Source organism: Sminthopsis crassicaudata, chromosome 2, assembly GCF_048593235.1.
Source record: "Sminthopsis crassicaudata isolate SCR6 chromosome 2, ASM4859323v1, whole genome shotgun sequence".
Taxonomy (NCBI): Eukaryota; Metazoa; Chordata; class Mammalia; order Dasyuromorphia; family Dasyuridae; genus Sminthopsis; species Sminthopsis crassicaudata.
In genome coordinates this window covers 205,075,411-205,099,967 of record NC_133618.1, presented here as the reverse complement: position 1 = coordinate 205,099,967, position 24,557 = coordinate 205,075,411, and the positions used below count along the sequence as shown (strand labels likewise).

Genomic DNA, 24,557 nt, shown 5'->3' with positions numbered 1-24,557 from the left:
AAAAAGTGCTTACTAGAATTTGTCATTCTAGTAAGGCACATATACATATAGATCTCAGCAACTTTTGTGTTCTTTTTTCTATGCATCCCTTCTTCCTGAGGAGAATAATCTGGGTCTTCCAGGCTACTTTTGGGTCCATTTTTAGCTTGGTACCTGAAGCAGCTGTTAGATGTGGGAACCTTTCAAACAGGACATTCGTATAGTTATTAGGGCATTGAAAACCTTGCCTAACTAAGTGTAACTCAGTAAGCCTCATTTGCTTTTTCTTCCCCCCACCCCTTTTTTTGCTCAGTTATTCAAATAAGTCCTCAACAAACTTTTCCCACTTGTCACATTAGCTCCCCATCAGTTGTTTTCTAAATTCACCCCATCAGCTTAACACCAGGCAGGCTTTTCTGACTCCCCAACACCTAAAATGGCCTTGTAGACCCTGCGGACATTAAGGTACTGGGAAACAGATTGGGTAGGGAAAAATATGTGTGTGTGTTCTCACAGAACCTGAGAAAATCACACCTTCACTTTGTTAAAAAAAAAAAAAAATCTGTTTGTGCTGCTCCAATAATCACTTCCTAACTAGTGGGATAGCAGACCATATGTCTGTATGATGGCTGGATAAAGAAACTACCTACCTCTGATTTTAACAAAATCAGTTACTAGAAAACAAAATTGTGCCCCTTCCTCCATACCTCTAAACAGTGAGAAAGAGTTTCTGTTTCTAAATGATAATCTCAGTGCCAATTGCTAATGAAAGATAAATGAATAAAGGCTTTTTTTGAATGAATATACCAGGCTGCTCTGGGGTGGTTAGGGTTGAAGGCATTAAGTAGTTAGTATAAAAGTCCAGCATCCCCTGAGCAAATCCTGGAGCAACTGCTGAACAGGAGGAGCTGAGGTTCTAAGTCAGATTTTGTCACTAACTTCCCCCTAGTCTTTGAGAAGTTACTGATTTTATTTTTTGGTTTTAAGACTTATTCTCTGTAAAATGGGAGGCCCAGATTTTCTAGCTGGAAGGGACTCAAGACATATTTACTCCAACTCCTCCATGCTCACCAGGTAGTAAATAAAAGAGCTGGAATTTGAAGGCAAATCCTCTCTGTAATTCTAGCATACTTTCCACGGTAGCCCCAGTTTGGAAGAGAAAATGGCTATGTGACTTTGGGCAATGCAGTCATCTATTTCTGAGCCTGTTTCCCTATAGTACGGTTAACATTGGAGACAGGAACCATGATGGGTTTGCTTCTCTTCTCTCACACTTAGTTGTAGTAGCAATTTTGGCAATGTATTTTTGGATCTCAGTGTCCTCATCTCCCTCATCTCCCTGTTGAACTAGGCAAGCACTTGATAATAAAATTAAAATACTATCTATAAGTGAGCTATTATTATGAATATTTGAACTGCCTACCTCATTAGGGAGTAGGGGGTCTGTGAAGGTCAAATATGATATTTCAAAAGTACTTAGTGAATCCTAAGGCTCTAAATATCAGCAATTACTTGTCAGTAAGAGAGCTGGGAATCAGGAAGACTTTATTCAGATCCTCCCTTTGATAGACGATGATTGTGTGTTCCTGGGCAAGTCCTTTAATTACTGTATACTTTAGGCAACTCCCCAGGTCTTATCTACCAAGTGATAGGGGAGTTTCCCACACTGATGAAATCACTGCTCCTTCTTATAACTGTACTGTGATCATTGTTAGGAGGCTGAGTGACGAGTCTGGAGGACAGAAGGACCTGAACTTCAGCCACTTGCTAGCTGTGTGACCCTGGGCCTTAATCCATTGGAGGAAGAAATGGCAAACTACCTTAGTATCTTTGCCAAGAAAGGCCCGTGGCCAGTATGGTCTGTGGATGGGATCAAGAACATGATCATTATCATCACTACATACCTTTCCAGCTCTAATGCCTTATGATGGCAACAGGGACGCTTTTTTAAAATTAAAAAAATTTTTTTAATTTTGACCATTCTGTACTTGGAATAAGGATTTGCATTTTCAGTCCTGGCTTTACTTTAAATAAAATAACCTCCTTACTGTAGTCAGCCTTCTGTCTTTTTTAGTCAACTGTGTAATGTTTGACTATTTATTTTTGTTTCTGTTGGTGCTCAAATAGTAAGAAGATTTTGCTTACTTTTATTTTGAGGGGCAAGTCAACAGGTGTGGTGCTTCCCCTGGGAACCATTCAGGCTTGGTGTCCTGATGGATGGGCTTGCATTTCTTAAGTAGAGAAGTGCTGAGTGCCATGTGAGGTATGATAATTTTTTTTAAAAAGTACATTTAAATGGTGCTTTACAGAGCACTTTCCCAGGCTTCAATTTGTCTGAGGCAAAGTCTATTCAATTAAAACAACAATAGCAAAGCACTTTACATACATTTTCTTATTTGATTCTCTCAATAGCTTTATTAAATAGGTACTATTTTTCTGAGATATTTTTATTTAGTCATTTTCAACTTTTTGTGATCCCACTTGGGGTTTTCTTGGCGAGGAAATTATAGTAGTTTGCTATTTTCTTCTCCAGCTCATTTTACAGATGAGGAAACTGAGGCAAATGGGTTAAATGGCTTGTCCAGGGTCACCCAGCTATTAAATATCTGAGGCCAGGTTTGAACTCCTGCTTCAACCTGGAACTCTTTCCCTTTGTGCTACCTAGCATGCTTTCATGGTCAAATACCATTGTCTGGTGTGGGATTTGAATCCAGGTCCTTTTAAATCCAACTTGAGTTTGATCTACTGTACCAGTCTGAAAAAAAAAATGTCATAGTCAGGGAAAATATTGCAGGGAGCCTACTTTTGACTCAAAAGAAGGATCTTGTTTGACAGAGCAGTATGACAATGAAATGGAGAAACATGGCAACAAAATGGATGGAAATTCAGCTTCAGGGTGACCTATGTTTAAATCCCGGAGTGACATAGTAGATCATGTGAAGTGGGGCAAATCACACCTTTTGGTATCCCAAGCAACTCTCTACCTTGCAAACAGTTGCCTATCTGCGCTGATAGAGAGAATTTCTCTGTAGATTCCCTACCCTGAATGGTAAAGAGGGGCCAAAGAGTACATACAGCACAACTCCCCAGCTATAATATTGTGCTTTAACTTGGGTGGTAGTGGGTTTCCCATCACTAGAGGTTCTTGAGCCAAGTATATCTGACCATGTTTCATATACCTAGAATTAGAAGGAACCTTAAAAATCATTTAGTGCAGACTGATGAAGGGATTTGACCACAGTCATGTAAGTAGCAGAAGAAGGATTTGAACCCAAGCCTTCTTACACTATATCCAGGATGATGGAGAGGAGAGGTAGAAGTGGATGTCTTGTAGAGAAGTTTGAGGTTTTAGACAGCAGTCTTAAATCTACTTGGCAATCATTTTTGATTCTCCAACACCATTCAGCAGAATTGATAACAGCACTTTAACAAATGCTCAACCTTCTTTTTCTGGCATGAATTTGTGAGTCAGGTGATATAAGTTCTAGTCCTGTTGGATGGCTTGGGTAAATCACTTAATATTTCTGTGACTCAGTTTCATCATCTGAAAAATGCAGAAAATAATAACTACCCTAATTATCTCATAGAAATGTTGCTATACAACGACAAGAGAAATACAAATGTTTCAAAGGTTATTATTAGTTTTTGAGGTCATCTCATTTACAAGATTTTTACTTCTATTGTTGTCGACTGAAAATTTACCCAAAATTTCCATTTATTGTATGTTTCACAAATTTCCCAAACTTCCAAACTCTATAATATAGAGTATTATATGAAATACAATATTTTTGTATTTCAGTGTTGATACCATTTGCTGACCTAAACAATAAATCTTTCAAGCATCTACTATATGCAAGATATTTTGGAGGTACAGGGAGATGAAAAATGATTCAGACTTTGCCCCCCAAAAAAATCTAAATTCTAACATGATGTTAGGAAAGAAAGCAGAAGATTTTATACTACTACTACTACTCCTAGTAAGACAAACTTATCTGTGACTGTGCCAATTAAGTAAGCAAGGCCTCAGGGCAGAGGCCAGAGTGGTAAAGTGACAAGTAAGGAGAATGATGAAAAATCTCCAGCCTTCTACTTCTCATCTTGATATTGTCACACTCCTTCTCTCCCTCAAGTCCTTCTTTTTTCTTTAGTAACTCTCACTTAATATCTTATACCCTTTGTTATGTATCACCTATAACAGATATACTTAATTCTTCCCACTTACTCAAATTGGAGAGAGTGGAAGAACTACAGACCAAAGATTACTGAAGACAGGGCTAGTAAGGGGAAAACACAGCAGCAGTATCAACTGCAGGTAGACACATGGAAAGAGATGGATAGGAACAGCACAGCATGAGAAAACATTGATGGCTTGCTATCTATACCAATGTAGGAAGTTTCTACATTGATGAAATGCAGTGAAGTATTCTAGGAAAAGTATGGGGTACACACTGAAAGAAGTATGCATGTCCAAAGGTATGTTCCCCTAGGTAGAATGGACCAAATTATTTATCTAAAGCTCAGAGAGTTTAATAATGTTATTAATTTGTGAGTCTTCAGGAGTTGTTACTTCTATCCTTGACTCACTACCTCTAGTCAAATTCTAATTTGTCTTTGGCTAATTTCTATCACACTTTCTTTTATTCTTCTACTCCCTCTATGACATCTTTCTTGAAACCTATTCTTTTTAAGACATGTTACACTCAATGGCCACTAAGTCAAGAGGTCCTTTCTAACTTTGAAATTTTGTGATTTCTGCGATTCATTTATCTTCCTCCTGGATCCTTTCCCAAACACATAAAAGATTTAGATGTCTGGGAAACAAACCTCCTGGGACTTAGATATGCAAAGAGTATTATTCCCTTCCAAGTAATCACCATGTGTTGTCCCACTACTGTTGCCACAGAGAAGAGCATTTTGGAAATGCTTCTTTCAGAGACTTCACAAATTCTATGTTAGAACTTTGAGAAATCCAGTGAGATCAACTTTATTAGGGATAAATTTTAGGCTACAGCAAGAGAGACATAGTATCCAGGACTAGTGATGTCATTGTTGTGTTTTTCTGTCTAATCAGTCTACATCTGCAGGACTCTCTTTTAGGGAGGTTATTATAGATTTTTAAAAAGAAGATTCTGATGTACATTGGTAGAGGGAGTTTCCTTGTTTGAGAGTTCCTCTATATTAATGAAATCACTGCTCTAGTTTCTATTCCTATTCTATTTTATCCACAAAATGGTGTGACTAAGATGATGAAAGGCCTTGAGATAGTCACAGGAGGATGTGTAGGAAAGCACCTTTAGGCTTGCTATATAGAGCTATCCAAATTAGAACTTTCCAAAGTTGAATGAACTACCTTGGTAGAGACCATGGTTCCTCCTTACTTTCACTTGTGGCCTGTTGTTGGATATGTAGTAGAGGGAATCCTTTTTCAGACACGAGTTGAAGTGAATGGCCTCTGAAGTCACTTTCATCTCTGAGACTCTGAGTTGCTGCCTGGATCGAAACAAATCTGTAGTACTAAGTTCAATTCTGGGACCATATTTTTGGAATGATATAGATAAGTTGGTGCATATCTAGAAGTGGGTCACTAGGCCAATGGAAAGATTGGAAGACATGAGATGAAGAGCAGTTTAAAAGAATAGGAAATACTTTTTTCTGGAAAAGAGATAACTTAGGGATGACATGTTATTTGTCTAAATATCTGACAAACTGTCATAAGGAAGAAGGGTTCCACTTATTCTGTTTTCTTTCTTCTTTTTTTTATAATAACTTTTTATTGACAGAACATATGAATGGATAATTTTTTACAACATTGTCCCTTGTACTCACTTCTGTTCTGACTTTTCTCTCCCTCCACACCTTCCCCTAGATGGCTGGCAGTCTTATATATGTTAAATATGTTATAGTATATCCTAGATACAATATATGTGTGCAGAACCAAACAGTTCTCTTGTTGCACAGGAAGAATTGGATTCAGAAGGTAAAAATAACCTGAGAAGAAAAACAAAAATGCAAACAGTTTACACTCATTTCCAAGTGTTCCTTCTCTGGCTGTAGCTGATTCTGTCCACTATTGATCAATTGGAATTGAATTAGATCTTTTCTTTGTCAAAGATATCCATTTCCATCAGAATACATCCTTATACAGTATTGTTTTTGAACTTATTCTATTTTCCTATAGAAGCAGTATGCTTCCTACATGGAAGTGTATAGCATCCTAGGCTTAGAGTCAGGAACACCTGAGTTCAAATTGGACTTCAGACACTTACCACTGTGTGACCATGAATTAGTCATTTAATCTGTCTGACTCAATTTCCTCAGATGAAAAATGAGGGTAATAGCACCTACCTTATACAGTAGAGCAGCTAAGTGGTCCAATAGAGCATTAGGCTTGGAATCAGGAAGACTTGTCTTCATGAATTCAAATCAGGGCTCAGACATTTACTAGCTAAGGGCAAGTCACTTAATCCTGTTTGCCTCAGTTCCTTATCTGTAAAATGAGTTGGAGAAGGAAATGGCAAACCACTCCAATATCTTTGCCAAGAAAACCCCAAATGGGGTTATAAAGTCAGACATGACTGAAAAATGACTAAAGAACAACTTCAAACCCTACAAGGTTGTTAGGTGAGGAGGGTCAAATAAAATAATTTTTGTAAAATGCTTAGCACAGCACTTGACACATAATAAGCTCTATATAAATGTTAATTATCATTATTATTATTATTAGGTCCCCAAGGACAGAAATAAATGCAATGGCTGAAAGTTTCCTAGAGTCAAATTTAAGTATACTTTAAGGGAGGAAAAGAGGGTGCTTCTAACAGAGCTGAGTGGGAGTAAAATGGGTTGCTGTAGGAGATGGTGAGCCTCCTTTCCCTCTAGAGATTTTTTTCCCTTACAAGATTCAAATTCAGGCATGGGTTGGACTGCATGGCCTCTGAGACTGCTTCCTACCATAAGATTCTGTCATTCTATGACCCTTTTGGTATAATTTGGACCAACATTTGCCTTTGTTTGGCTACATTCTTTTTATCTCTGGTGCCAGGGAAATTAAAAACATGACAAAATAAAAATCCTCTCACTTGGGAGGAGTTACTGTGACAAAACATTTAGTGAAACCCCGTTTGTTCTTTGTCAATCTATTTAGTCATGAGGTCAGCCACTCAATGAAGGAAGCAGTCCAGTGGTTTTTTAATGAGAACAGAAACATTTTCCTTTCAGGGTATTTCCATGTACTCGCACTATTAAAGATCAAAGGCCAAAGAAACCAACCAGAGACTGGAGAAGAAGAATCAGGAGGCAGCAAAGCTAATTATAGGGAGGTCAGAGGGGGCTGGTGACTGGGAGGGGTGGCTGCCAAAAGCAGCTTTGGCCTCCACAGCAATGCTGCTTCTGCTAATCTTGAGGCAATCCTTAACTTTCAGAACCTCTTTATCCACAGAGGAAAGATAAAAGTTACAAAAGCAAAGCTGAAAGAATTGCTCCCAATATATACTTTATTGGTCAACAATAGCTTTTTCTCCTAGAATTCATATGACGGTCCTATTCTATCTGTCCTTTAATCTGTCATTTAGTTAGTCAACAAACATTTATTAAGTGCTTATTATATATTAGGCTCTGTATTCAATTCTAGGGATGCAAAAAGGAGACAGAGATGGGAGGGGAAGGAAGGAGAGAGAAAGAAAAGGGAGAGGGAGGGAGGAAGGAAGAGAGCGTGAGAGAAGCAGAGAGAGAGACAGACAGAGAGACAGAGACAGACAGAGACAGAGAGACAGTGACAGAGAGAGAGAGAAAGACAGAGACAGACACAGAGACAGAGAGACAGTGACAGAGAGAGACAGCGAGAGACAGAAATAGAGACAAAGATAGAGACAGAAAGAAATGGTCTCTACCCTAAAGAAGCCTTAGATCTTAACATATAAGTAATTAGAATATGTAAGATATATACAAGGAACATGTTCAGTAATTTGGAAGGAGGAAATACTAGCTGTAGGGATGATGGAAAGGTCTCCTGCAGAATAGGACCTTTGAGCTTAGTCTTGAGAGGTTAGGGGAACTAAATGATGAAGGGGAGGTGGGGGCAGAACCAGAGCAAAGCCAGAGAGAGGGGATCTTGTTAGAGGAAATTGCCAAGAGGTTGGAATGACCAGATCATAGAGTTTGTAGTGAGAAGTGAGATGTAAGAAGATAGTAAGGGGTCAACTTAAAAAGAGCTTTAAAGGTGAAGCAGAGCACTTGACATTTGATCCTGGAAGTAATAATCGGAGACGCTGAAGCTCCATGAGCAGGAAGGTGACATTCAGCCTCTTAAGAAAATAACTCTTCTGAACTAGACCATTTATCATCTAGTAGGTGTCAGAAGGGAGGAGACTGTCCTTGGCCTAAATGGATCCTGGAGGACCTGCAAAAGGGGCCCCTTTTATTTTCTATTTGAACAGTGACTAAGATCTGCCTTTAACTAACAATGTGACCTGGCGACCCGTCAGTCTTCTCCAGTTTCCCAGTTTCTTCCTCTATAAAATAGAAATGGGTGGGTCAGGTGATCTCCATGATTCCTTTCTTCTGATATCCCATGTTCAATGTTCTAATGTTTGTTCCAGCATCACTATCGTCCCTCCAGATCTGACATTCTGTGCTCTAATATTAGATGTTCCATGGTAGGTTTCTTTTGGTTTAATCTTTTGTGTGCCTGACTCCATAATGATTTCTCACCCAAATGGTTTTCTCTTCTTTATTTTTGACAACTTTCCTTCACTTGTTCTACTTTTTCTTTCTTTCTTTCTTTCTTTCTTTCTTTCTTTCTTTCTTTCTTTCTTTCTTTCTTTCTTTCTTTCTTTCTTTCTTTCTTTCTTTCTTTCTTTCTTTCTTTCTTTCTTTCTTTCTTTCTTTCTTTCTTTCTTTCTTTCTTTCTTTCTTTCTTTCTTTCTTTCTTTCTTTCTTTCTTTCTTTCTTTCTTTCTTTCTTTCCTTTCTTGTTTTTTTTTTGCTGAGGCAATTGGGGTTAAGTGACTTGCCCAGGGTCACACAGCTAGGAAGTATTAAGTGTCTGAGGTAAGATTTGAACTCAGATCCTCCTGACTTCAGGTCCAGCCCTCTAACCATTGCATCATCTAGCTGCCCCATAATTTGTTTCTTTTTAAAAATAAATTTGTATTGCTATCTTTATCCTTTTGCTTATCATCCTATATTCCTTTCTCTCTCACCCCAGTTATTTTATATAGCAAAAAATTTTGTTTTAAAGAAAAAGAGAAGAGGAAAAAAATGATTAAAACTGATTAATGAATTAAAGAATGATCCATATCCGTGGACCTCTCAACAGAGGTCCTATCTTCTCCTATCTTCTCTGAACTCCTGCTCTTTTGTAATTTTGCAATTTTTGATTTTGATAATTTATTTTTGCATTGTTGGTTACACATAAGAGCACAGAAAGATAATTAATATTTTCTCAACTGGACTGCTACTGAAGTAGTTCTAGTACCTTATGCACTTACTACAAATATAATAGAGCATAGCAAGAATCAGGGAATCTGGGTCACCTTGGAAAAAACATTTAAATGTGAGAGATGAGCTTAATCAGTCACTTTCTTGATTCTAGGCCCTAGATTTCTTCCCTTATATTTCCTCCAGCAAATGAAAGGGTTCTATAATATCTTTCCAGTTTGAAATCCTGTGATCCAATGAGAAGCTTCCCATCCATGGCTAATCTTTTTTTTTTTTTTTTTTTTTTTTAGGAAAAAAAAAAAGTCACTTGGTTCAGTGACTTGCTTAGGCCCACATATCTAGTAATTGTCTGGGTGATTCTCCTGGCTCACAGGCTGGTGCTCTAACCACTGTACCACCTAGCCGCTCTACCCTTTCTTTATATAATCATGAAATTTAATCAATGCATAAAGAATCCATGTAGAGAATGGAAAGTTACCAAAGGAGATGTTGCTGAGCTAGATAAGATTATTGTGTATTTTTTTCTCCATTTCTTCTGAAATAATCATCGTTTTAAAAAATAATGACATTCTTGTTTTAATATCACAGTCATTTTTTGGAAATCCTGTTTCTCCCTTTACCACCCATATTCAACCACTTTCCACTTTGATCCAGTGAGCCTTCCTTCATAAGCAAAGCCAGTACATGAAGGACACTGTTAATAGATTCCTCATTTCTCTGCAGCAATGTTGGAAGTACATTTCCTCATCTCCTTGTGGAGGCCAAAATTTATCATTTCATTTGTATGGCATAATTAGGTTTGTGTTAGTCTTCTTTCTCATTTATATTACTATATTAATTGTGCATGTTGTTTTCCTGAGTCTGCTTACTCAATTAGTTCATACAGATCTTCCCATGTTTCTCAGAATTTTTCTTACTAGCTATTTCTCATAATGTATTAACATTCTATTTCATCCATATCCCACAATTTCTTCAATCATTCCATAGTGACTAGGCACTCACTTTGTTTCAAGTTCTTTGCTACCATGAAAATTGTTTTATGAATATTTAGCTGTCTATAGAACTTTGCTTTTTGTTTGGAACTCATTGGAGTGTAAGCCCTGCAGTGGTCTCCCTGGCTCAAAGGCTATGAACAATCATTAAAAAAAGTTAATTGATGGAGTCTATGTTGAATTTGGAATTCTATGAAGTATAGAAGTCTGATGGTGAGCAATTTCCACAAGTGTAAGGATGAGGAAAATAAAATATTGTCAGCAGGATTTGGCCCACTATTCTCCTAATCCATGTTAAAGGAACCTATATCCATGCAGCTTCTGAATGGTCTTTAATGAGCTGCTCACTTGGGACTCAAGAAGGCCTTTTACACAAGTTTTATCTTCCTTTTGGACTCTGCACCAGAGTTGTAAATATTGGGCAACAGGGATTAGGTTTGCAATTCTCATGTCAAAATCAGCAAGTGGGAGTTGTGCCTTAGTCTCCTCTCAAAAATGGATCCATTTCAAGGATCAAGGGCAAGTAAACAGGTCTTCCAAAATACTTTTGTTTTCAGAAAGCCTAGCTCTGGAATTTGAGTTCTGAAAGGGTTTGTTTAGGGGGAGCAGGTCAGGAGTGGAACATGTACAAGTATGTAGCTGATTTATTTTGAAGTGGTTCATGAGATCTAATTGTTAAATTTTCAAATTGAGTATTTATTCCTTAGAAATGGGTAAATGCCACAAGTCAGGGCTTGATTTATTATCATGTTGATTATATAGACTTAGAAAAATAATGGATAAAATGTTAATAATGTAGATTACACTTTAAAAATATTTCATGAGTATTTTTCCCATGGAAGTGGTTGTTAAACATTTACCAGTATTCCTCTGAATAGTCACCAGCTGTAAAAATCTGCCCACACACCTGATAGCCCTGATGCCATCTTCAATGGGAAAGGTATTTTTTGGTACCAAATGCTAACCTGGGGTAGGAGGGTAGATGAAGAAATGAAAAAGTGCTGCCCACAGGGATTGTGAATGATGGAATTTGAGTGCCTGGGCTGGAGAGCTAGATATAAATCAGAGAAGAGGATAGATGTAATGAATAGGGGTGACCTCCATATATAGGAGTGATAGGTCAGAGAATTATAGGTTCAGAACTGGAAGAGATCTTAGAAATCATTCAGTCTAACCTTCTTTTACAGAAGAGGAAACAGACTCTGAGAGAGAGGACTAACATACTTAAGGTGGCACCTAGGACATGGGTTCCAAATCCACTGTTTGTCATTTCACCATGATGTTTTTCTCTGTAACTTCCCCTCCCCCCCTTCCAAATTTCAACCCAGGACCAACCCTGATGCTTAGGACTTAAACACACTTTGTTGTCAATCAGGAAGGAATTCAGACAAGAGACCAGGTTACATGAAATAGATGTTTCTTCTCTTTTTTAAAGTATCTTTAGGAATTTGCTTAACAGCCCTCAGAAACCAAATTGCTAGAAGTGGAAGGGACCGCATAAAGCTTCTACTTCTACAACCAGTGGCTGAGCCCATATTAGAACCCAGGCTTTCTGGCTCTTAATATTCTGTCTGCTTTGACTCAAGGGGGAAGAAGAAATTCTGATTACTCTTCCAGGAGGTGTTCCTTAGGCCTAGTTACTATAGCAGAAATGGAGGTAAGAATCAAGGGGCAGAAGGAAGGAGGATATGATTGAGGTCAATATGAATTTTAGAATTCAGTGAGATTTTTTTTTTCTTTAATGATTTCTGAAAATGAGGTGTGAGTGAGTTTTTATTACATTAATGTAAATCAACTTTGGAGGTTAAACATGGAGGATGTAATTAATCATGCTGTCTGTTTTCAGAAAGACTTGTTATATAGTTGAAATTTTTTTCTTTTTTAACTTTCCATAGCATAATTTTAAAAAAAAGTATTTTATTTTTTTCCAGTTACATGTAAAGATAGTTTTTAACATTCATCTTTGTAATATTTTGAGCTCCAAATTTTTCACTCTCCCCTTTTCTATTCTCTCCCCACTCCTCAAGACAGCAAGCAATCTGACATAGGTTATTCATGTCAAACCTTTCCACATTAGTCATGTTCCATAGCATAATTTGAAATCCTCAGAGCCCATTGAAATAACTTCATAAAGCCATCAAATAACAGTGTTAGAATCAATCAATCAACAAACATTTACTAAGCACTTATTGTGTTCCAGGAACTATGCAAAGTCTAGGAATAGAGAGGAAAGAGAAGTCCCTGTGGTCAAGAAGGTCAGTATAATTGGGGAGATAATATATAAAAAGAAGCCAAGAAAGGGAAGGACACCTAGCATGGGCGTGGGGTGGGGTGATGAAGTCCAGAGGAAAAGAAGAAAAGAAAGAAATGGCTGCCTTAGATACCTTCCTTAAATTGAGGATCTGAGAGAAGCTTTCTGCTGTCCACCCTCCACCCTTTCCAGTCAGAAAGAAAAGCCTCAGGGGTAGAGGGAACTGACCAAAAGGGCTTTTAGAAATTTATGAATCCAGTCTCCTAATTTTACAGAGGAAGAAACTGATCTTAAATGAGATCTTAAAGAAACAGACACAGAGAGATTAAGTTTCTTGTAGAAGGATATACAGATGCTGGCAGGGGCAGATACCATGTTCTTTCCACTGTTCCACAGTGGCTCTCTGTGAATGAAAGGTGGAAGTGTTTTTCTCTGGGTGACACAGCAAATATATTTAGAGATAGATCTTGACTTCTCTGACTCATAGTCCTATGTATTTATAATCAATTGTCAACTTTTCCAGAAATAATATTTCTAGAAAATAGCATGAAAATTAAAAAAAAAAAGAATGTTGATGAATTGAACCTATGAAAAATAGGTGGTTAGATTGCCGGCACCACCAAAAACTAATATTTTGCTAGAAGTTGTACACTTAAGAGATTCCTTTTCACTTTCTGGATGGGATTCACAAACCTTTTATGAATACTTATCTCCTTTTTGTGGATATAAAACTTGAAGTCCTCATTGGCTGCAGACATTCCAACATGAAGTTTATGTAGCACTTTTATTTTCTCACTAAATCACAATTGCTTGCTGGGGTTTAGTCACAAAATTTTCACTATACTTTGGGGGCATAATTGCAACACAAAACATGAGTTTTAAAGACAAACAATGAACATAAGCAACGAATATACAGGGAATTCTTTGCTCCAGATACCAGATGCTTCACAAACTTGCATATTGTGCCTCTCATTTTTTTTTCTCTACTGTGTATAGCTGTGAATGGGTGCCATTGGGGTGAATACTTAAAATTATGAAAATTAAACTTGGGAATATTGACAGTTGATGGCTTTTCTTTAACTAAACAGGGAATACTCTGACAAGTTACCTGACCTTTTTAAGTGCTAAGAATTCAGGTGCTGGCAGCCCCATGTTCATGTTGGAGAATAAATGTTTTTACTCTATTAACAAGGGATTGATGCAGTAAGGGGCACATGATAGAACCTCATTTTCTCTATATTCAATTGATCCAAAACATTTATTTAGTGACTGTTAAATATGCACTGGAGACACAGAGGCAAAAATTCAACATTTTCTACCCTCAAGGAACCATCCTGCTTACAGCAGCAAATAACTACATAAGGGTGTAAAATAAATGCAAAATCATTTGGGGGGGAGTACTAGCAACTGGGAATAGGGGGAAATTAGAAAAGGCTTTTTGTAGAATGTGGTGCTTGAACAGAGGTTTGAAGGAAACTAGAGATTCTAAGTGCAAAGATGTGGAGGGGAAAGTATGGTAGACATGGGGATGAGGTGGGTTAGGGTATCTTTTGATATCCTTCTATATAAGTCTAAGAAACAGCAGGAAAGTCCTTTTGATTGGATTCCAGAATGAGGAAAAGGAAGTAATGTATAATAAGGATTCAAAGGTAGGCTAGGGCTAGATTGTGAAAGGTTTTAAATTCCAAACAGAGGAATAGTCACTAGGGATCCATGGAAGTTTATTGAGTAGGAGAGTACTACGATTAGCCTTGTGCTTTAGGAAAATCACTTAGTTTGCCAAGGATAGACTGGAAGAAAGAAGAGACTTGAAGCAGGGAGATCAATTATCAGCCTATAGTAATAGTCTAGGTGAGAAACAAGGAGATCTATACTAGACCAATAGTTGAAATAAAGGGGCAGATGAAACACATTGTAGAAGTAGAAACTATAAAATCTGCAATGGGTTGGATATGTGGGGATAATGAAAGTGAGGAATAAAAGATGACACACTGAAACTGTAAGCTTGAATAAGTAGGAGAATGGTGGTCTTCTTGACAGTGATAAGGAAGTTCTGAAGAGAGGGGTGTGTGTGTGTGTATGTGTGTGTGTGTGTGTGTGTGTGTGTGTGTGTGTGTGTGTGTGTGTGTGCCCGCGCGTGCGCGCTCAGGGGAATAAGCTCTTTTGGACCTGCTGAGTTTGAGGGGATGTTCTATTTTAAAATATTTAATGATCAGTTGGGGATGGAGGACTAGAGCCCAGGAGAAAGAGTAAAGCTAGTCATTTCCACTCCTGTTTTGTCCACTTGCATTTTTAATTTCCTTCTCAGGTTAATTTTACCTTATTTCTAAGTCCGATTTTTCTTGTGCAGTAAAATAACTATATGAATATGTATACATATTTAACATATACTTTAACATATTTAACATGTATTGGTCTACCTGCCATCTAGGGGAGGGGGTGGAGGAAAGGAGGGGAAAAGTTGGAACAGAAGGTTTTGCAAGGGTCAATGCAGAAAAATTACCCATAAATATATCTTGTAAATAAAAAGCTATAATAAAATTTTTTTTTAAAGAGTAAAGCTAGTTATATAGCTCTAGGAGCTGTCTGTATAAAGATGATAATTAAACTCATGAGAGCTAATAAGGCCACCAAGAACAAAAAAGAAGCTAGGTAGAACCTTGAGGAATACCCAAATTGGAACATATGATATAAATGATGATCTAGCAAAGAAAACTGAGAAGGCACATTCTAGTAGGTAGGAGGAGAACCATCAAAAGTAGTGTTAAAAAACCCAGAGAAAGAAATTGGTCTAGCAGGAGAGAGTCATCATCAGATGGTCAAGAAGGATAAAGATGGAAACAAGGCCATCAGTTGGGCAATTAAGAAAACATTGGTAACTTCAGAGAGAGCAGTTTTAATTGAGTGGTGAAGTCAGAAGTCAGAAGCCAGATTGCAAAGGGCTGAGAAGTGAAAGAAAAGAAAGCTAAATCAGTCTACAAGAATTTATCAAGTGCCTGCTATATACCAGCTACTATTCTAACTGCTATAGCAGTCCCCGCTCACAAGGATATGATATTCCAAGGGGGTGCTAGCTTGCAAACCATTATATACAAATATGACAAATACAGCATAAATTAGAGATGATCTTTGGAGGGAATATTAAAGGCTTTTAAAGAAAGTGAGATTTTTAGGTGAGAGTTGAAGAAAGGTACAGTAGACTTTAAAAATGAGGGGAAAGATATAAGATAATAGCTTGTGGGAATGGTAGTGTCTGGTGAGGGTTTCTATATCTGTGGAAACTTGGATGTGTTTATTGCCAGATGTGAAGGAATTGCTACTTACGGCACAGTTGAAAATTAGAGATAGAGGATATGAGACTAGGTATAATCTGCTGGAGAAGATGGGAGGGAGAGTATTGATGCTTCATGTAGAAGATTTGGTCTTGGGTAGAATGATATGTATAGGTCCTCATCAGAGATTGGTGTAAAGATAGAGAAATTGTCGGGGTGAGGAAGGATGATATAAATAATTTCTGATACATAAGGAAGGGGAGGAAAAAGGAATTCCTGGTGAATGGTCTCAGTAAATTTTCTCGGTAAAATATGAAGGGAAGTCCTCAATTTGTGAATGATAAGATAGCGTCCCCCTCCCTCTCTTGCATCATTTCCCACTTAGCCCTTGGGCACTTTCATATCAGCTAAAAATTTATGAGCAAGGTTGACCTGCAGTCTCCAATTCAGCTCAATAGATAGGACAAAATTATAACCTTTGTTATATCTGTTTTGGTTAGGTCTGGCCTTAAGAATGTGCACAAAGGATCACATGGGCAGAGATTATTTGAGGATTACTTCCAATCTTCTACGGAATCTTATCTCTCCTAGACTACCTTCACCCCATTCCTTCCCCTCAATTATCTGGATAGTTGTGTTAGAACAATAAACCCAAGAATTGGAAATGGAAAGCCTGAGATAAAGTATATCCTGATAAAGAGGACTGGGCTGGGAAACTTTAGACTGGAGTGAATGAATGAATGAAAAATCATTTATTAAATACTTTCTATGTACTAAGCATTATGCTAAATTCTCAGTTTACAAATAGAAGGAACAAGACTATTCCTGCTTTCTAGGAACTCTCATTCTTATTTGGGGACATAACACATAAAAGAAAGGTCAGTTGCAGGGCAGATGGCAAAGCCCAGTAAAGGACCCTCAGGATGCTCTAGAGGGGCAGATTGGGGAAGCCCAGGAATCCTTAGGTTAAATCAAAAGGGCAGATGATGGCACTGGGAATCTGCAGGGATTAGAGGAAGGGCAGATGATAAGGTATGGTCATCTTCCATCTCCTGGAGAGGAAAACTCAGGATTGATGTTTTCCACCTTATTCAAACTATGTCAAGTAGTTTAGATGGGTTCTAGATGGCCTAGAGCTAGGAGAAAGAGTAAAAAGAAAACAAGGGAGAAATTGCCCTTGTGGGAGCAGCTGCATCTTAGCTTCTCTTGACTTTTCTGAGTAGAATTTAAGCCTCTGCTCCTGATTAGTTTTGGAACCTTGGAGAAATCTCAGTTTCCCTAAAACCCAATTTCCTTATCTGAAAAATGGAAATAATAAAACTTGTTCTAACTTCTTCACAGGTTATTAAGAGGATCCTATAGAAGGCTATATAAAGGGCTTTGTAAGTTGTTATATGTATGCTACAATTTCATTTGAAAGGGAACTATGAGAGTAGTTTTTGAATCCTAATAAATAATTGGAGCTGCAACATACCTTAGAAATTATCTTACTATAGTATAATGCCTAATTATAGTTGGGGAAACAGTCTATAAAATGAGGGGCTAGGTTTGGTGAGTCATACTCACTTACTTTTGGGGAAAGCTGAGGCTAGTGAACCTCTTGAGTTCAGTGATTCTTACCTGCAGAAGGGATAGAGCCAATTAGAGCACCAATAACAATAATAACAATAACACTTTCAGTTTTACAAAGTGTTTTACATATATTATTTCCTTTTGTTCTCACAACTGTGGAGTAGATGCTGTTATTATCCCATTTTACAGATGAGAAAGATGTGGTTGATGAAATTAAATGACTTGTCCAGGATCACAGGATTTAGAATGAGTCTGAAGCAGGACCTTCCCAATTCCAACTTGAGCACTCTAGTCACTACATGTTATCACCTAGAGCTGACTGGATGAGTTTCCCAGAGTGGAAAGCAACCAGATTGCCTAAGCAGGGGCAAATTGGCCTATCTTGGATAAAAGAAGTAGGTTAAAAGCTTGCATTCCTTAAAAAAAAAAAAAAAAAAAAAAAAAAAAAAAAGTATTTAAAAGTAATAAAATGAAGGATTTAGACTAAACTATCTCCAGTTTCTTTCTAGCTCTAAAAAGTCACTTCAGCTCACTAAACCTCAATTTCCTCAACTGTAAAATGAGGATAATAATATAGCAAAGAGGAAAACTGCTCTGTAAGATGTATTCTCTTTTCCTATTAGAATGTCAACTCTTTGGAGGCAGAGAGACTCTTGCTTTTGAAATTGTATTCCTAGTGCTATATAGTAAGCAACAACAAATGTTTTTTTTTCGCCCATCCTTACTTACAACCATCCTTACATTTATACTTACACAAGCAAGTAATAATGTAATAAACAATATGAATCAACATGGTATTATAAAAGATTTCCAAGAGTCCTAGAAGGAGATATATAAATAACAATCACACATACAGCTCCTTCAGCAGCCAAGTAGTAGTCCCAAGCTAATCTATTGTCCATCACTTCACATGTCAGAGAATCCATCCATCCATCCATCTATTTTTTTTCCTATTTCAATGCCTATTCCATTTAGACTAAAATAGTTTATTTTAGCCTTGAAGTAAATCAAACAACAAGTCTGAAAGAAATAATTTATTTTTTTCTTTTTGATTTTCCAGCAGAATCTTTCCTATCCATTGAGTTGAATTAAGCTTAATTCTGTACTCTTTGGCTCCCTACTTCCCACAGCCTCTTCCCTCTTCCCAAGTTCCCTTCATTTAGTACTACTAAGCTGCTTGCTACCCAGCTGCGATTCACATTGATGAGAGTGCTAGTGCCACCGCAGATTCTTTGGCTTTTCTGGAGAATTTCACATCCAACAGCCATGGGGTCATTATTCACAGCTGGCAGAGTTAGTATTTTGACATTAAAAAAAAAAAATAAGAAGGAAAAAGAAATGAAAAAGACTACTTTGCTAAATAAATAAAATTGTTGATATGGTTGTTAACATAATGAGGCAATTTCCTGTTGACTTGTATCGGGCGGTGCCTAATTCACTCTTCATCAGCTATTAAAGGTACTCTCCTAATTTAAAGTCACCATTGTTTATAGCATTTTTGTGAAAATACATGTGTTGGTGAAGAATAGAATAAAGTGTTTGAGCTGTAAGGGACCAGAGAACATAGAACATATAAAGACAGAGTTAAGGGAAACCTTGGTACATAGAATGGCAGAGCTGAAACTTGCTTAAGAACATAGAATTTTAGAGCTGAGCCAGAGAGGATAGGCTAACACAGAACTCCAAATGTCAGACCTGTTAAATAAAGGTATTGGATTAAATGGCTTCTGAGGTCCCCACTGGTCTCCTTTAAGTCTGTGATCCTGTAGACCTGTGGGGAAAACTGGAGGGCACAGAACATAGAAAGTTAGGATCTAGAAGGGATTTTGGAACATATTACTGGGGAGGATCTTAGATCATAGAACACAGTAATGGAACTGTGAGAAATATGAGAAAATCCAACTTTCTTGTTTTACAAAGGAGGAACTCGAAATCTATGTCTTGATATTCCTTCCTTGCTGAATTCTTGAAACAGTCTATGCTGGGTGCTTCTACTTTCCCACTTTCCCTACTTCCAATCTCTCCTTGTAATCAGATTTCTCCCCTTATGACTCTTTTGAAATTGCTTTAAGGTCACCAAAGGAGACTTTAATCAACAAAATCTAATAGCCTTTCTTTTTCAGTTCTAATTCAACTTGACTTCTCTGTAGCTTTTGCCATTATTGAGCAATCTGTTACTACTGTATATTATCTCTTCCCTCAACATCAAAGAATGATACTTTTGCCTTTTTCTTTCTGTATTCCATCCCTTTCTATGGTATCCTCTTTAAGTCATCTTAATGTCACAAAGATTTCCCAAAGATCTATCCTTGTATCTTTCTTCCTCCCTTCCCTATTTCTCTCTCTCCTGGAAATCTTATCTATTCCCATGGCTTCAATCACTTCCCCATGTTGATGACGACTCCCAGATCTGTATTTCCAGCCTCAACTTTCTTTTTATACTTCTGGCTCATAAATCTCCAACTAGACATCCCCACCTAGATATTTCACTGCTACATCAGATGAAACATGCCCCAAACTGAATTCATTCTCTTTTCCTCTAAACTTAATCATTCTGATGGTACAGTGGATAAGCACTATGTCTTGGAGTCAGGAAGATTTGAGTTCAAATCCAGCCTCAGATACTTACTAAATACTAATGTGCTCCTAAGTATGGCTATGAGCACATTGTTTGCCTCAGTTTCCTCTTCTGTAAAATGGGTATATTAAAAGCACCTATCTCCTAATATTGTTGTGAGAAAATTATTATTAAAAAACATTTAGCCTAGACTGGCACGTAACAGGCGCTATAGAAATACTTTTTTCCCCTTCTCTCCTACAAAATTGTTTTGTGACATCAATATTCATCTGTTAGCTAATGTTATCTTTATCTTTTCATTTTCCCTCTCATATTTAAAAAGTCATCAGATTTTGTCAATTTCATTTCTGTATCATACCTTGCAATCATGTCCTCTTCTCTATTCCCATTGTGAGCAGGTCATTGTTATTTTCCATCTGAACTACCATAGGAGCCTTCTAACAAATCTCTTCCCTGACTTGTGCATACTTCTAAGCCATCCTTTATATCAGCACCAGAATAACAGTACTTAATACATATGAATATGTGAAAGGCAACATAGAATAGTGGATAGAGAGGTAGCATGGAAGCCACCATAGATAGCTCCCTAGAATTCTAAGTTATAGAGCAGATATTGACCTTAATCCATCAATCAGTCAACATTTATTAATCACTTACTATATGTCAGGCATTGTGCTAAGTGACCTGTATTGGTAGAAAGAGTTTCTCATACTAATGAAATCATAGGTGCCATCTGAAATATATGAATACACCATTTATTCTTTGTGGATCTGGTACTGCTATTTCTCTATAAGAAAAAATAAAAATAAATCCTTTAGTATCTCCTGTGAAAAGGTCAAACATTATTTCCTAACATTCTATGCTTTCCAAAACTTGGCGCTAACATCTTTTCTACTCTTATCTCATATTGTCCTCTTTTGTTTAACCCTATATTTCAGCCAAAATGGGTAAATAAGCCTCTGTCTCTTGGATCAACAAGTTTCTTCCTCCATACTTTTGCTTAGGCTTTTTCCTTAGGCTAGAATGTTCTCCCTTCTTATTTTTATTGGTTCAATTCCAATCTATAACTACTCTGATTTCACTTCCTTGTGGTGTGATTCAGAGAGCTTTGGAGAGGATCTGAATTCAAGTGCCTCCATTTTCTGTATGTAAAAGGAGAATTTTGGACTCTAAGATCCATATAGTCCCCACTAGGTCTAAATCTTTAGATTCCTGTTACTTCATCAAGGATTTTGTTTCATATCTTTTTAATGTGTGTTGCCATTTAGTATTTTATGTTACAGTTATCTGATTGGATTTTGCTATTATTGTTGCGGCTGTTTAGATTGTTATTCCTCTACCAGACTATAATCTCCTTAGTTTTCAACTGGCTGAACTACTCTGGGACTATTCTGACTGATTTCTTCACTATGACTCTGTATCTGGTACCCTTTTCAGCCTCTTTCTCTCCTCCTGGCTTATTCACAGTTTCCTTTTGAATCTTGAATTCTTCCAATTAGATTGTAAGCTCCATTGTAGGCAGGTAATGTCTTTCTTTTTTCATATTTGTATCTCCAGTGCTTAATACAATACCTGGTATATAGTAGAGGCTTAAAAAATGTTTAACAACTATTGACTAATGTTCATAGGGGTAAGATTGTTGTCCTGAAATGAGGGATATTTCATATCACTTGTGTAGGTTAATTTTGAGGGTACTTGCCCCAGGTATCAAGATGTCTAATTATAGCCAGAGGTAGGACTGATCATCTCAGTATGATGACACAGATCAATATTGGGAATCAGATAATTGGGTTCAGAGTTAAATCCAGATCTAAAGCCAGGTTATAATTTTGTACCTGGTACATAACAAATATCTTTTGTATTTCCTTTCTTACAGAAAAGAAAATTAAAGGAAGATGACTCCCCCAAGACCATATGGCAAGTTAGTGACCAATTAAAGACCAGAACCCAGGTCTCCTAATTCCCAGACTGGTATTTTTTTTTCTGTTCCAGAACTATTTTCTGTAAGTAGCATCATGTACATTCTTCTTTATGAATAATAACAATATGCATTTTCCCCCCTCAAATTTCCCAGAAATAATCAGTAAAGTCTAAGCAGCACCTTAATTCAATGTAATTCTAATGATTTTGGAAATAAAAAACACTCAAGGTCAGCTAAATAGATAGAGCACTAGCCTAGAGATAGGAGGACTTGAATTCAAATGTGATCCTGGGCAAGTCAGTTAACCGCTCCCGCCCTGCTCCCAATTGTCTTAAAAAAATAAAAAAAAGAAATATTTGTGATGCTTTCTCCATAAAAAGGTGAAATAGCAGTGAATACCAAATACTGGGCAACAGAAAATAAAACTTTTTGAAGGTTATTGTCACAAACTTTTAATACAAGACAACTTTGAAGCTGTTTTCTGGGGGTAGGGGTGAGGGAATTATCATTGCTCTCTTTGACTCTTTGAAGGATTATCTTGTGGAAAAGACAATAAACATTTTCTGCTTGGCTCTGTAAGACAAAATGAAGAGTATGGGAGAAAGCTGCACGAGACAGATTTTAGCACAACATGAGCTAAAAGTCTCAACAATTAAATCTGTCTGAAAGTAGCATGCTTCTGCAGGGAGGGAGTTCCCTTTCCCTAGAGATCTTTATGTAGGGACTGAATGACCAATACTTTGGTATATTAGAAAAAAGATTCCTAATTTCTGGACAGGATCACCTTTGAGGATTCTTTTAGCTTTGACGTGGCATGAAAGGGTAACTGATTTTGAGGCAACTGGCTGGATAAAGTCCCGGCCTCAAATCAGGAAAACCTGAGCATAATGTGATCTCAATACTTCCCAGCTGTACAATTCTGGACAAATCCTTTAACTTCTTTTTGCCTCAGTTTCCTCAACTGTAAATGAGAATAGTAACAATACCTATCTCGTAGGGTGGTTGTGATGACCAAATAAGAGTGCTTAACATGGTACCTGGCATATAGGAGGTGCTATATATAAATGTTTATTCCCTCCTTCCCCTGTTACTCCATATAAACCCAGAATTCATGGTTCCAATGTGGTTATAGAGAAATATAAATGATCTGCTCTGTAAAACAACTGTGGTAAGATTTACACTGTGGTTTATGGCCATTTTTATAAGGTATTTTTCACAATTATCCTGCTGTAGAAGCAAATTCAAATATCCCCCTTGGGTTAATGAGGAATAAGCAACATAAAAGTCAATCTCACCCTTGTCCTTCAGGTTTAAAGATTAAGACCTTAAGTAAAAATTGGCTAAAATTTGGTCCCTGGTCGAAATCTCACTTTCTTACTAAGGTGATAAAATGGCAATAGCAGACAAAATAGTCATCATCTTAGATGGATGATGTGACTGCTGATTGCTATCTGTAGGTATTTTTGAGGGGTTTTGTGAAAGAGGGAAAAACATTCTTTGTTGCTCCAGAGAGGGAGAAATGAGATATCTGGGTGGAAGTCATGGGAATGAAGGCTTCAGTTTACCATAGAAAAACAACACTTAGAGCCACATTTTATCTGGATACCATGAGTTTGTGATTTCTGGAAGTGTTCAAGCTGAACCTGAATGAATATCTGACACCATGGGGGTGGAAGTTTGGACTGAATTTTTTTCCCCAGTTCTTTAAATTTCAGAGGGTTTCAATGAAAAGCTAACTTCTTCATTACCTACAGAATAAGAATACAAAATAGTCTACTACAAAGATTACAAAATAATCAACTTCATAGAAAACAGACTGCCAAGAACTTAAGAATGCAGACCATCAAAGTCTAGAGGAACCCTTAGAACACAAGCTGGCTTGTCAGAACTGGAAGAGATCTCAGAAGTAGAAAACTTAAGTAGAAATGGGAATTGATTTGTGCTAAGAGACTTGGACATTCAGTAGTCAGGATTCAAACCCACGCCCTCAGATTACCCTGCATTGCACCACATTAAAACCTACTATGCAGGGGAGAGAAAAAAGGAACTAAAAACCTTAAGTCCTACAATAAGCCTAAAGGGATTCTATATCCTTTTGTTTGATTATCAACTCGCCTACATTTTGTTGTGGTTATTATTATTATTACTCTAATTGTTGATGATGGTAGGGTGGAGGCCCTTTGGAGTGGAGGTATTCTTAACCAAGAATTCCTTTTTCACAGCACAAGTTGGCGTGAGATCAAATGTTTATATTCAGTAAGAGAGTTGGTTCTTGGTTGACTGCCGAGTTTAAGAGCCTGTAAGGAAACCATTACTTATTTTTCTCTGCAATTGGTAGAAGAAAGATTTCCATCCAAAGGGCTAGGCAGATGGCAATAATAAACACCTGGCTGTATAACCATCGGCCAAAGACAGATTAAATAGTACAAGCTAAGAGCCTGGTACCACAGTGAAAAGTGTGCTTACTTTAGCTACTTCCCAGGTGTGTGACATTCGGAAATCATTTAAACTCTCTGGGTCTTCTCTTTCTCATCTGTAAAATGACTAGATTGGACTAA

General features: G+C 37.3%; 1 long non-coding RNA gene across 1 annotated transcript in view; it reads left to right on the top strand.

Annotated features, from left to right (window-relative positions):
- Positions 1-24,557, top strand: part of LOC141555320 (uncharacterized) — a 108,795-nt gene that overhangs the window by 65,357 nt on the left and 18,881 nt on the right. Inside the window, exon 3 of the long non-coding RNA XR_012486151.1 lies at positions 21,955-22,081. This is a non-coding gene — a long non-coding RNA (uncharacterized LOC141555320). The remainder of the gene's footprint in view (positions 1-21,954; positions 22,082-24,557) is intronic.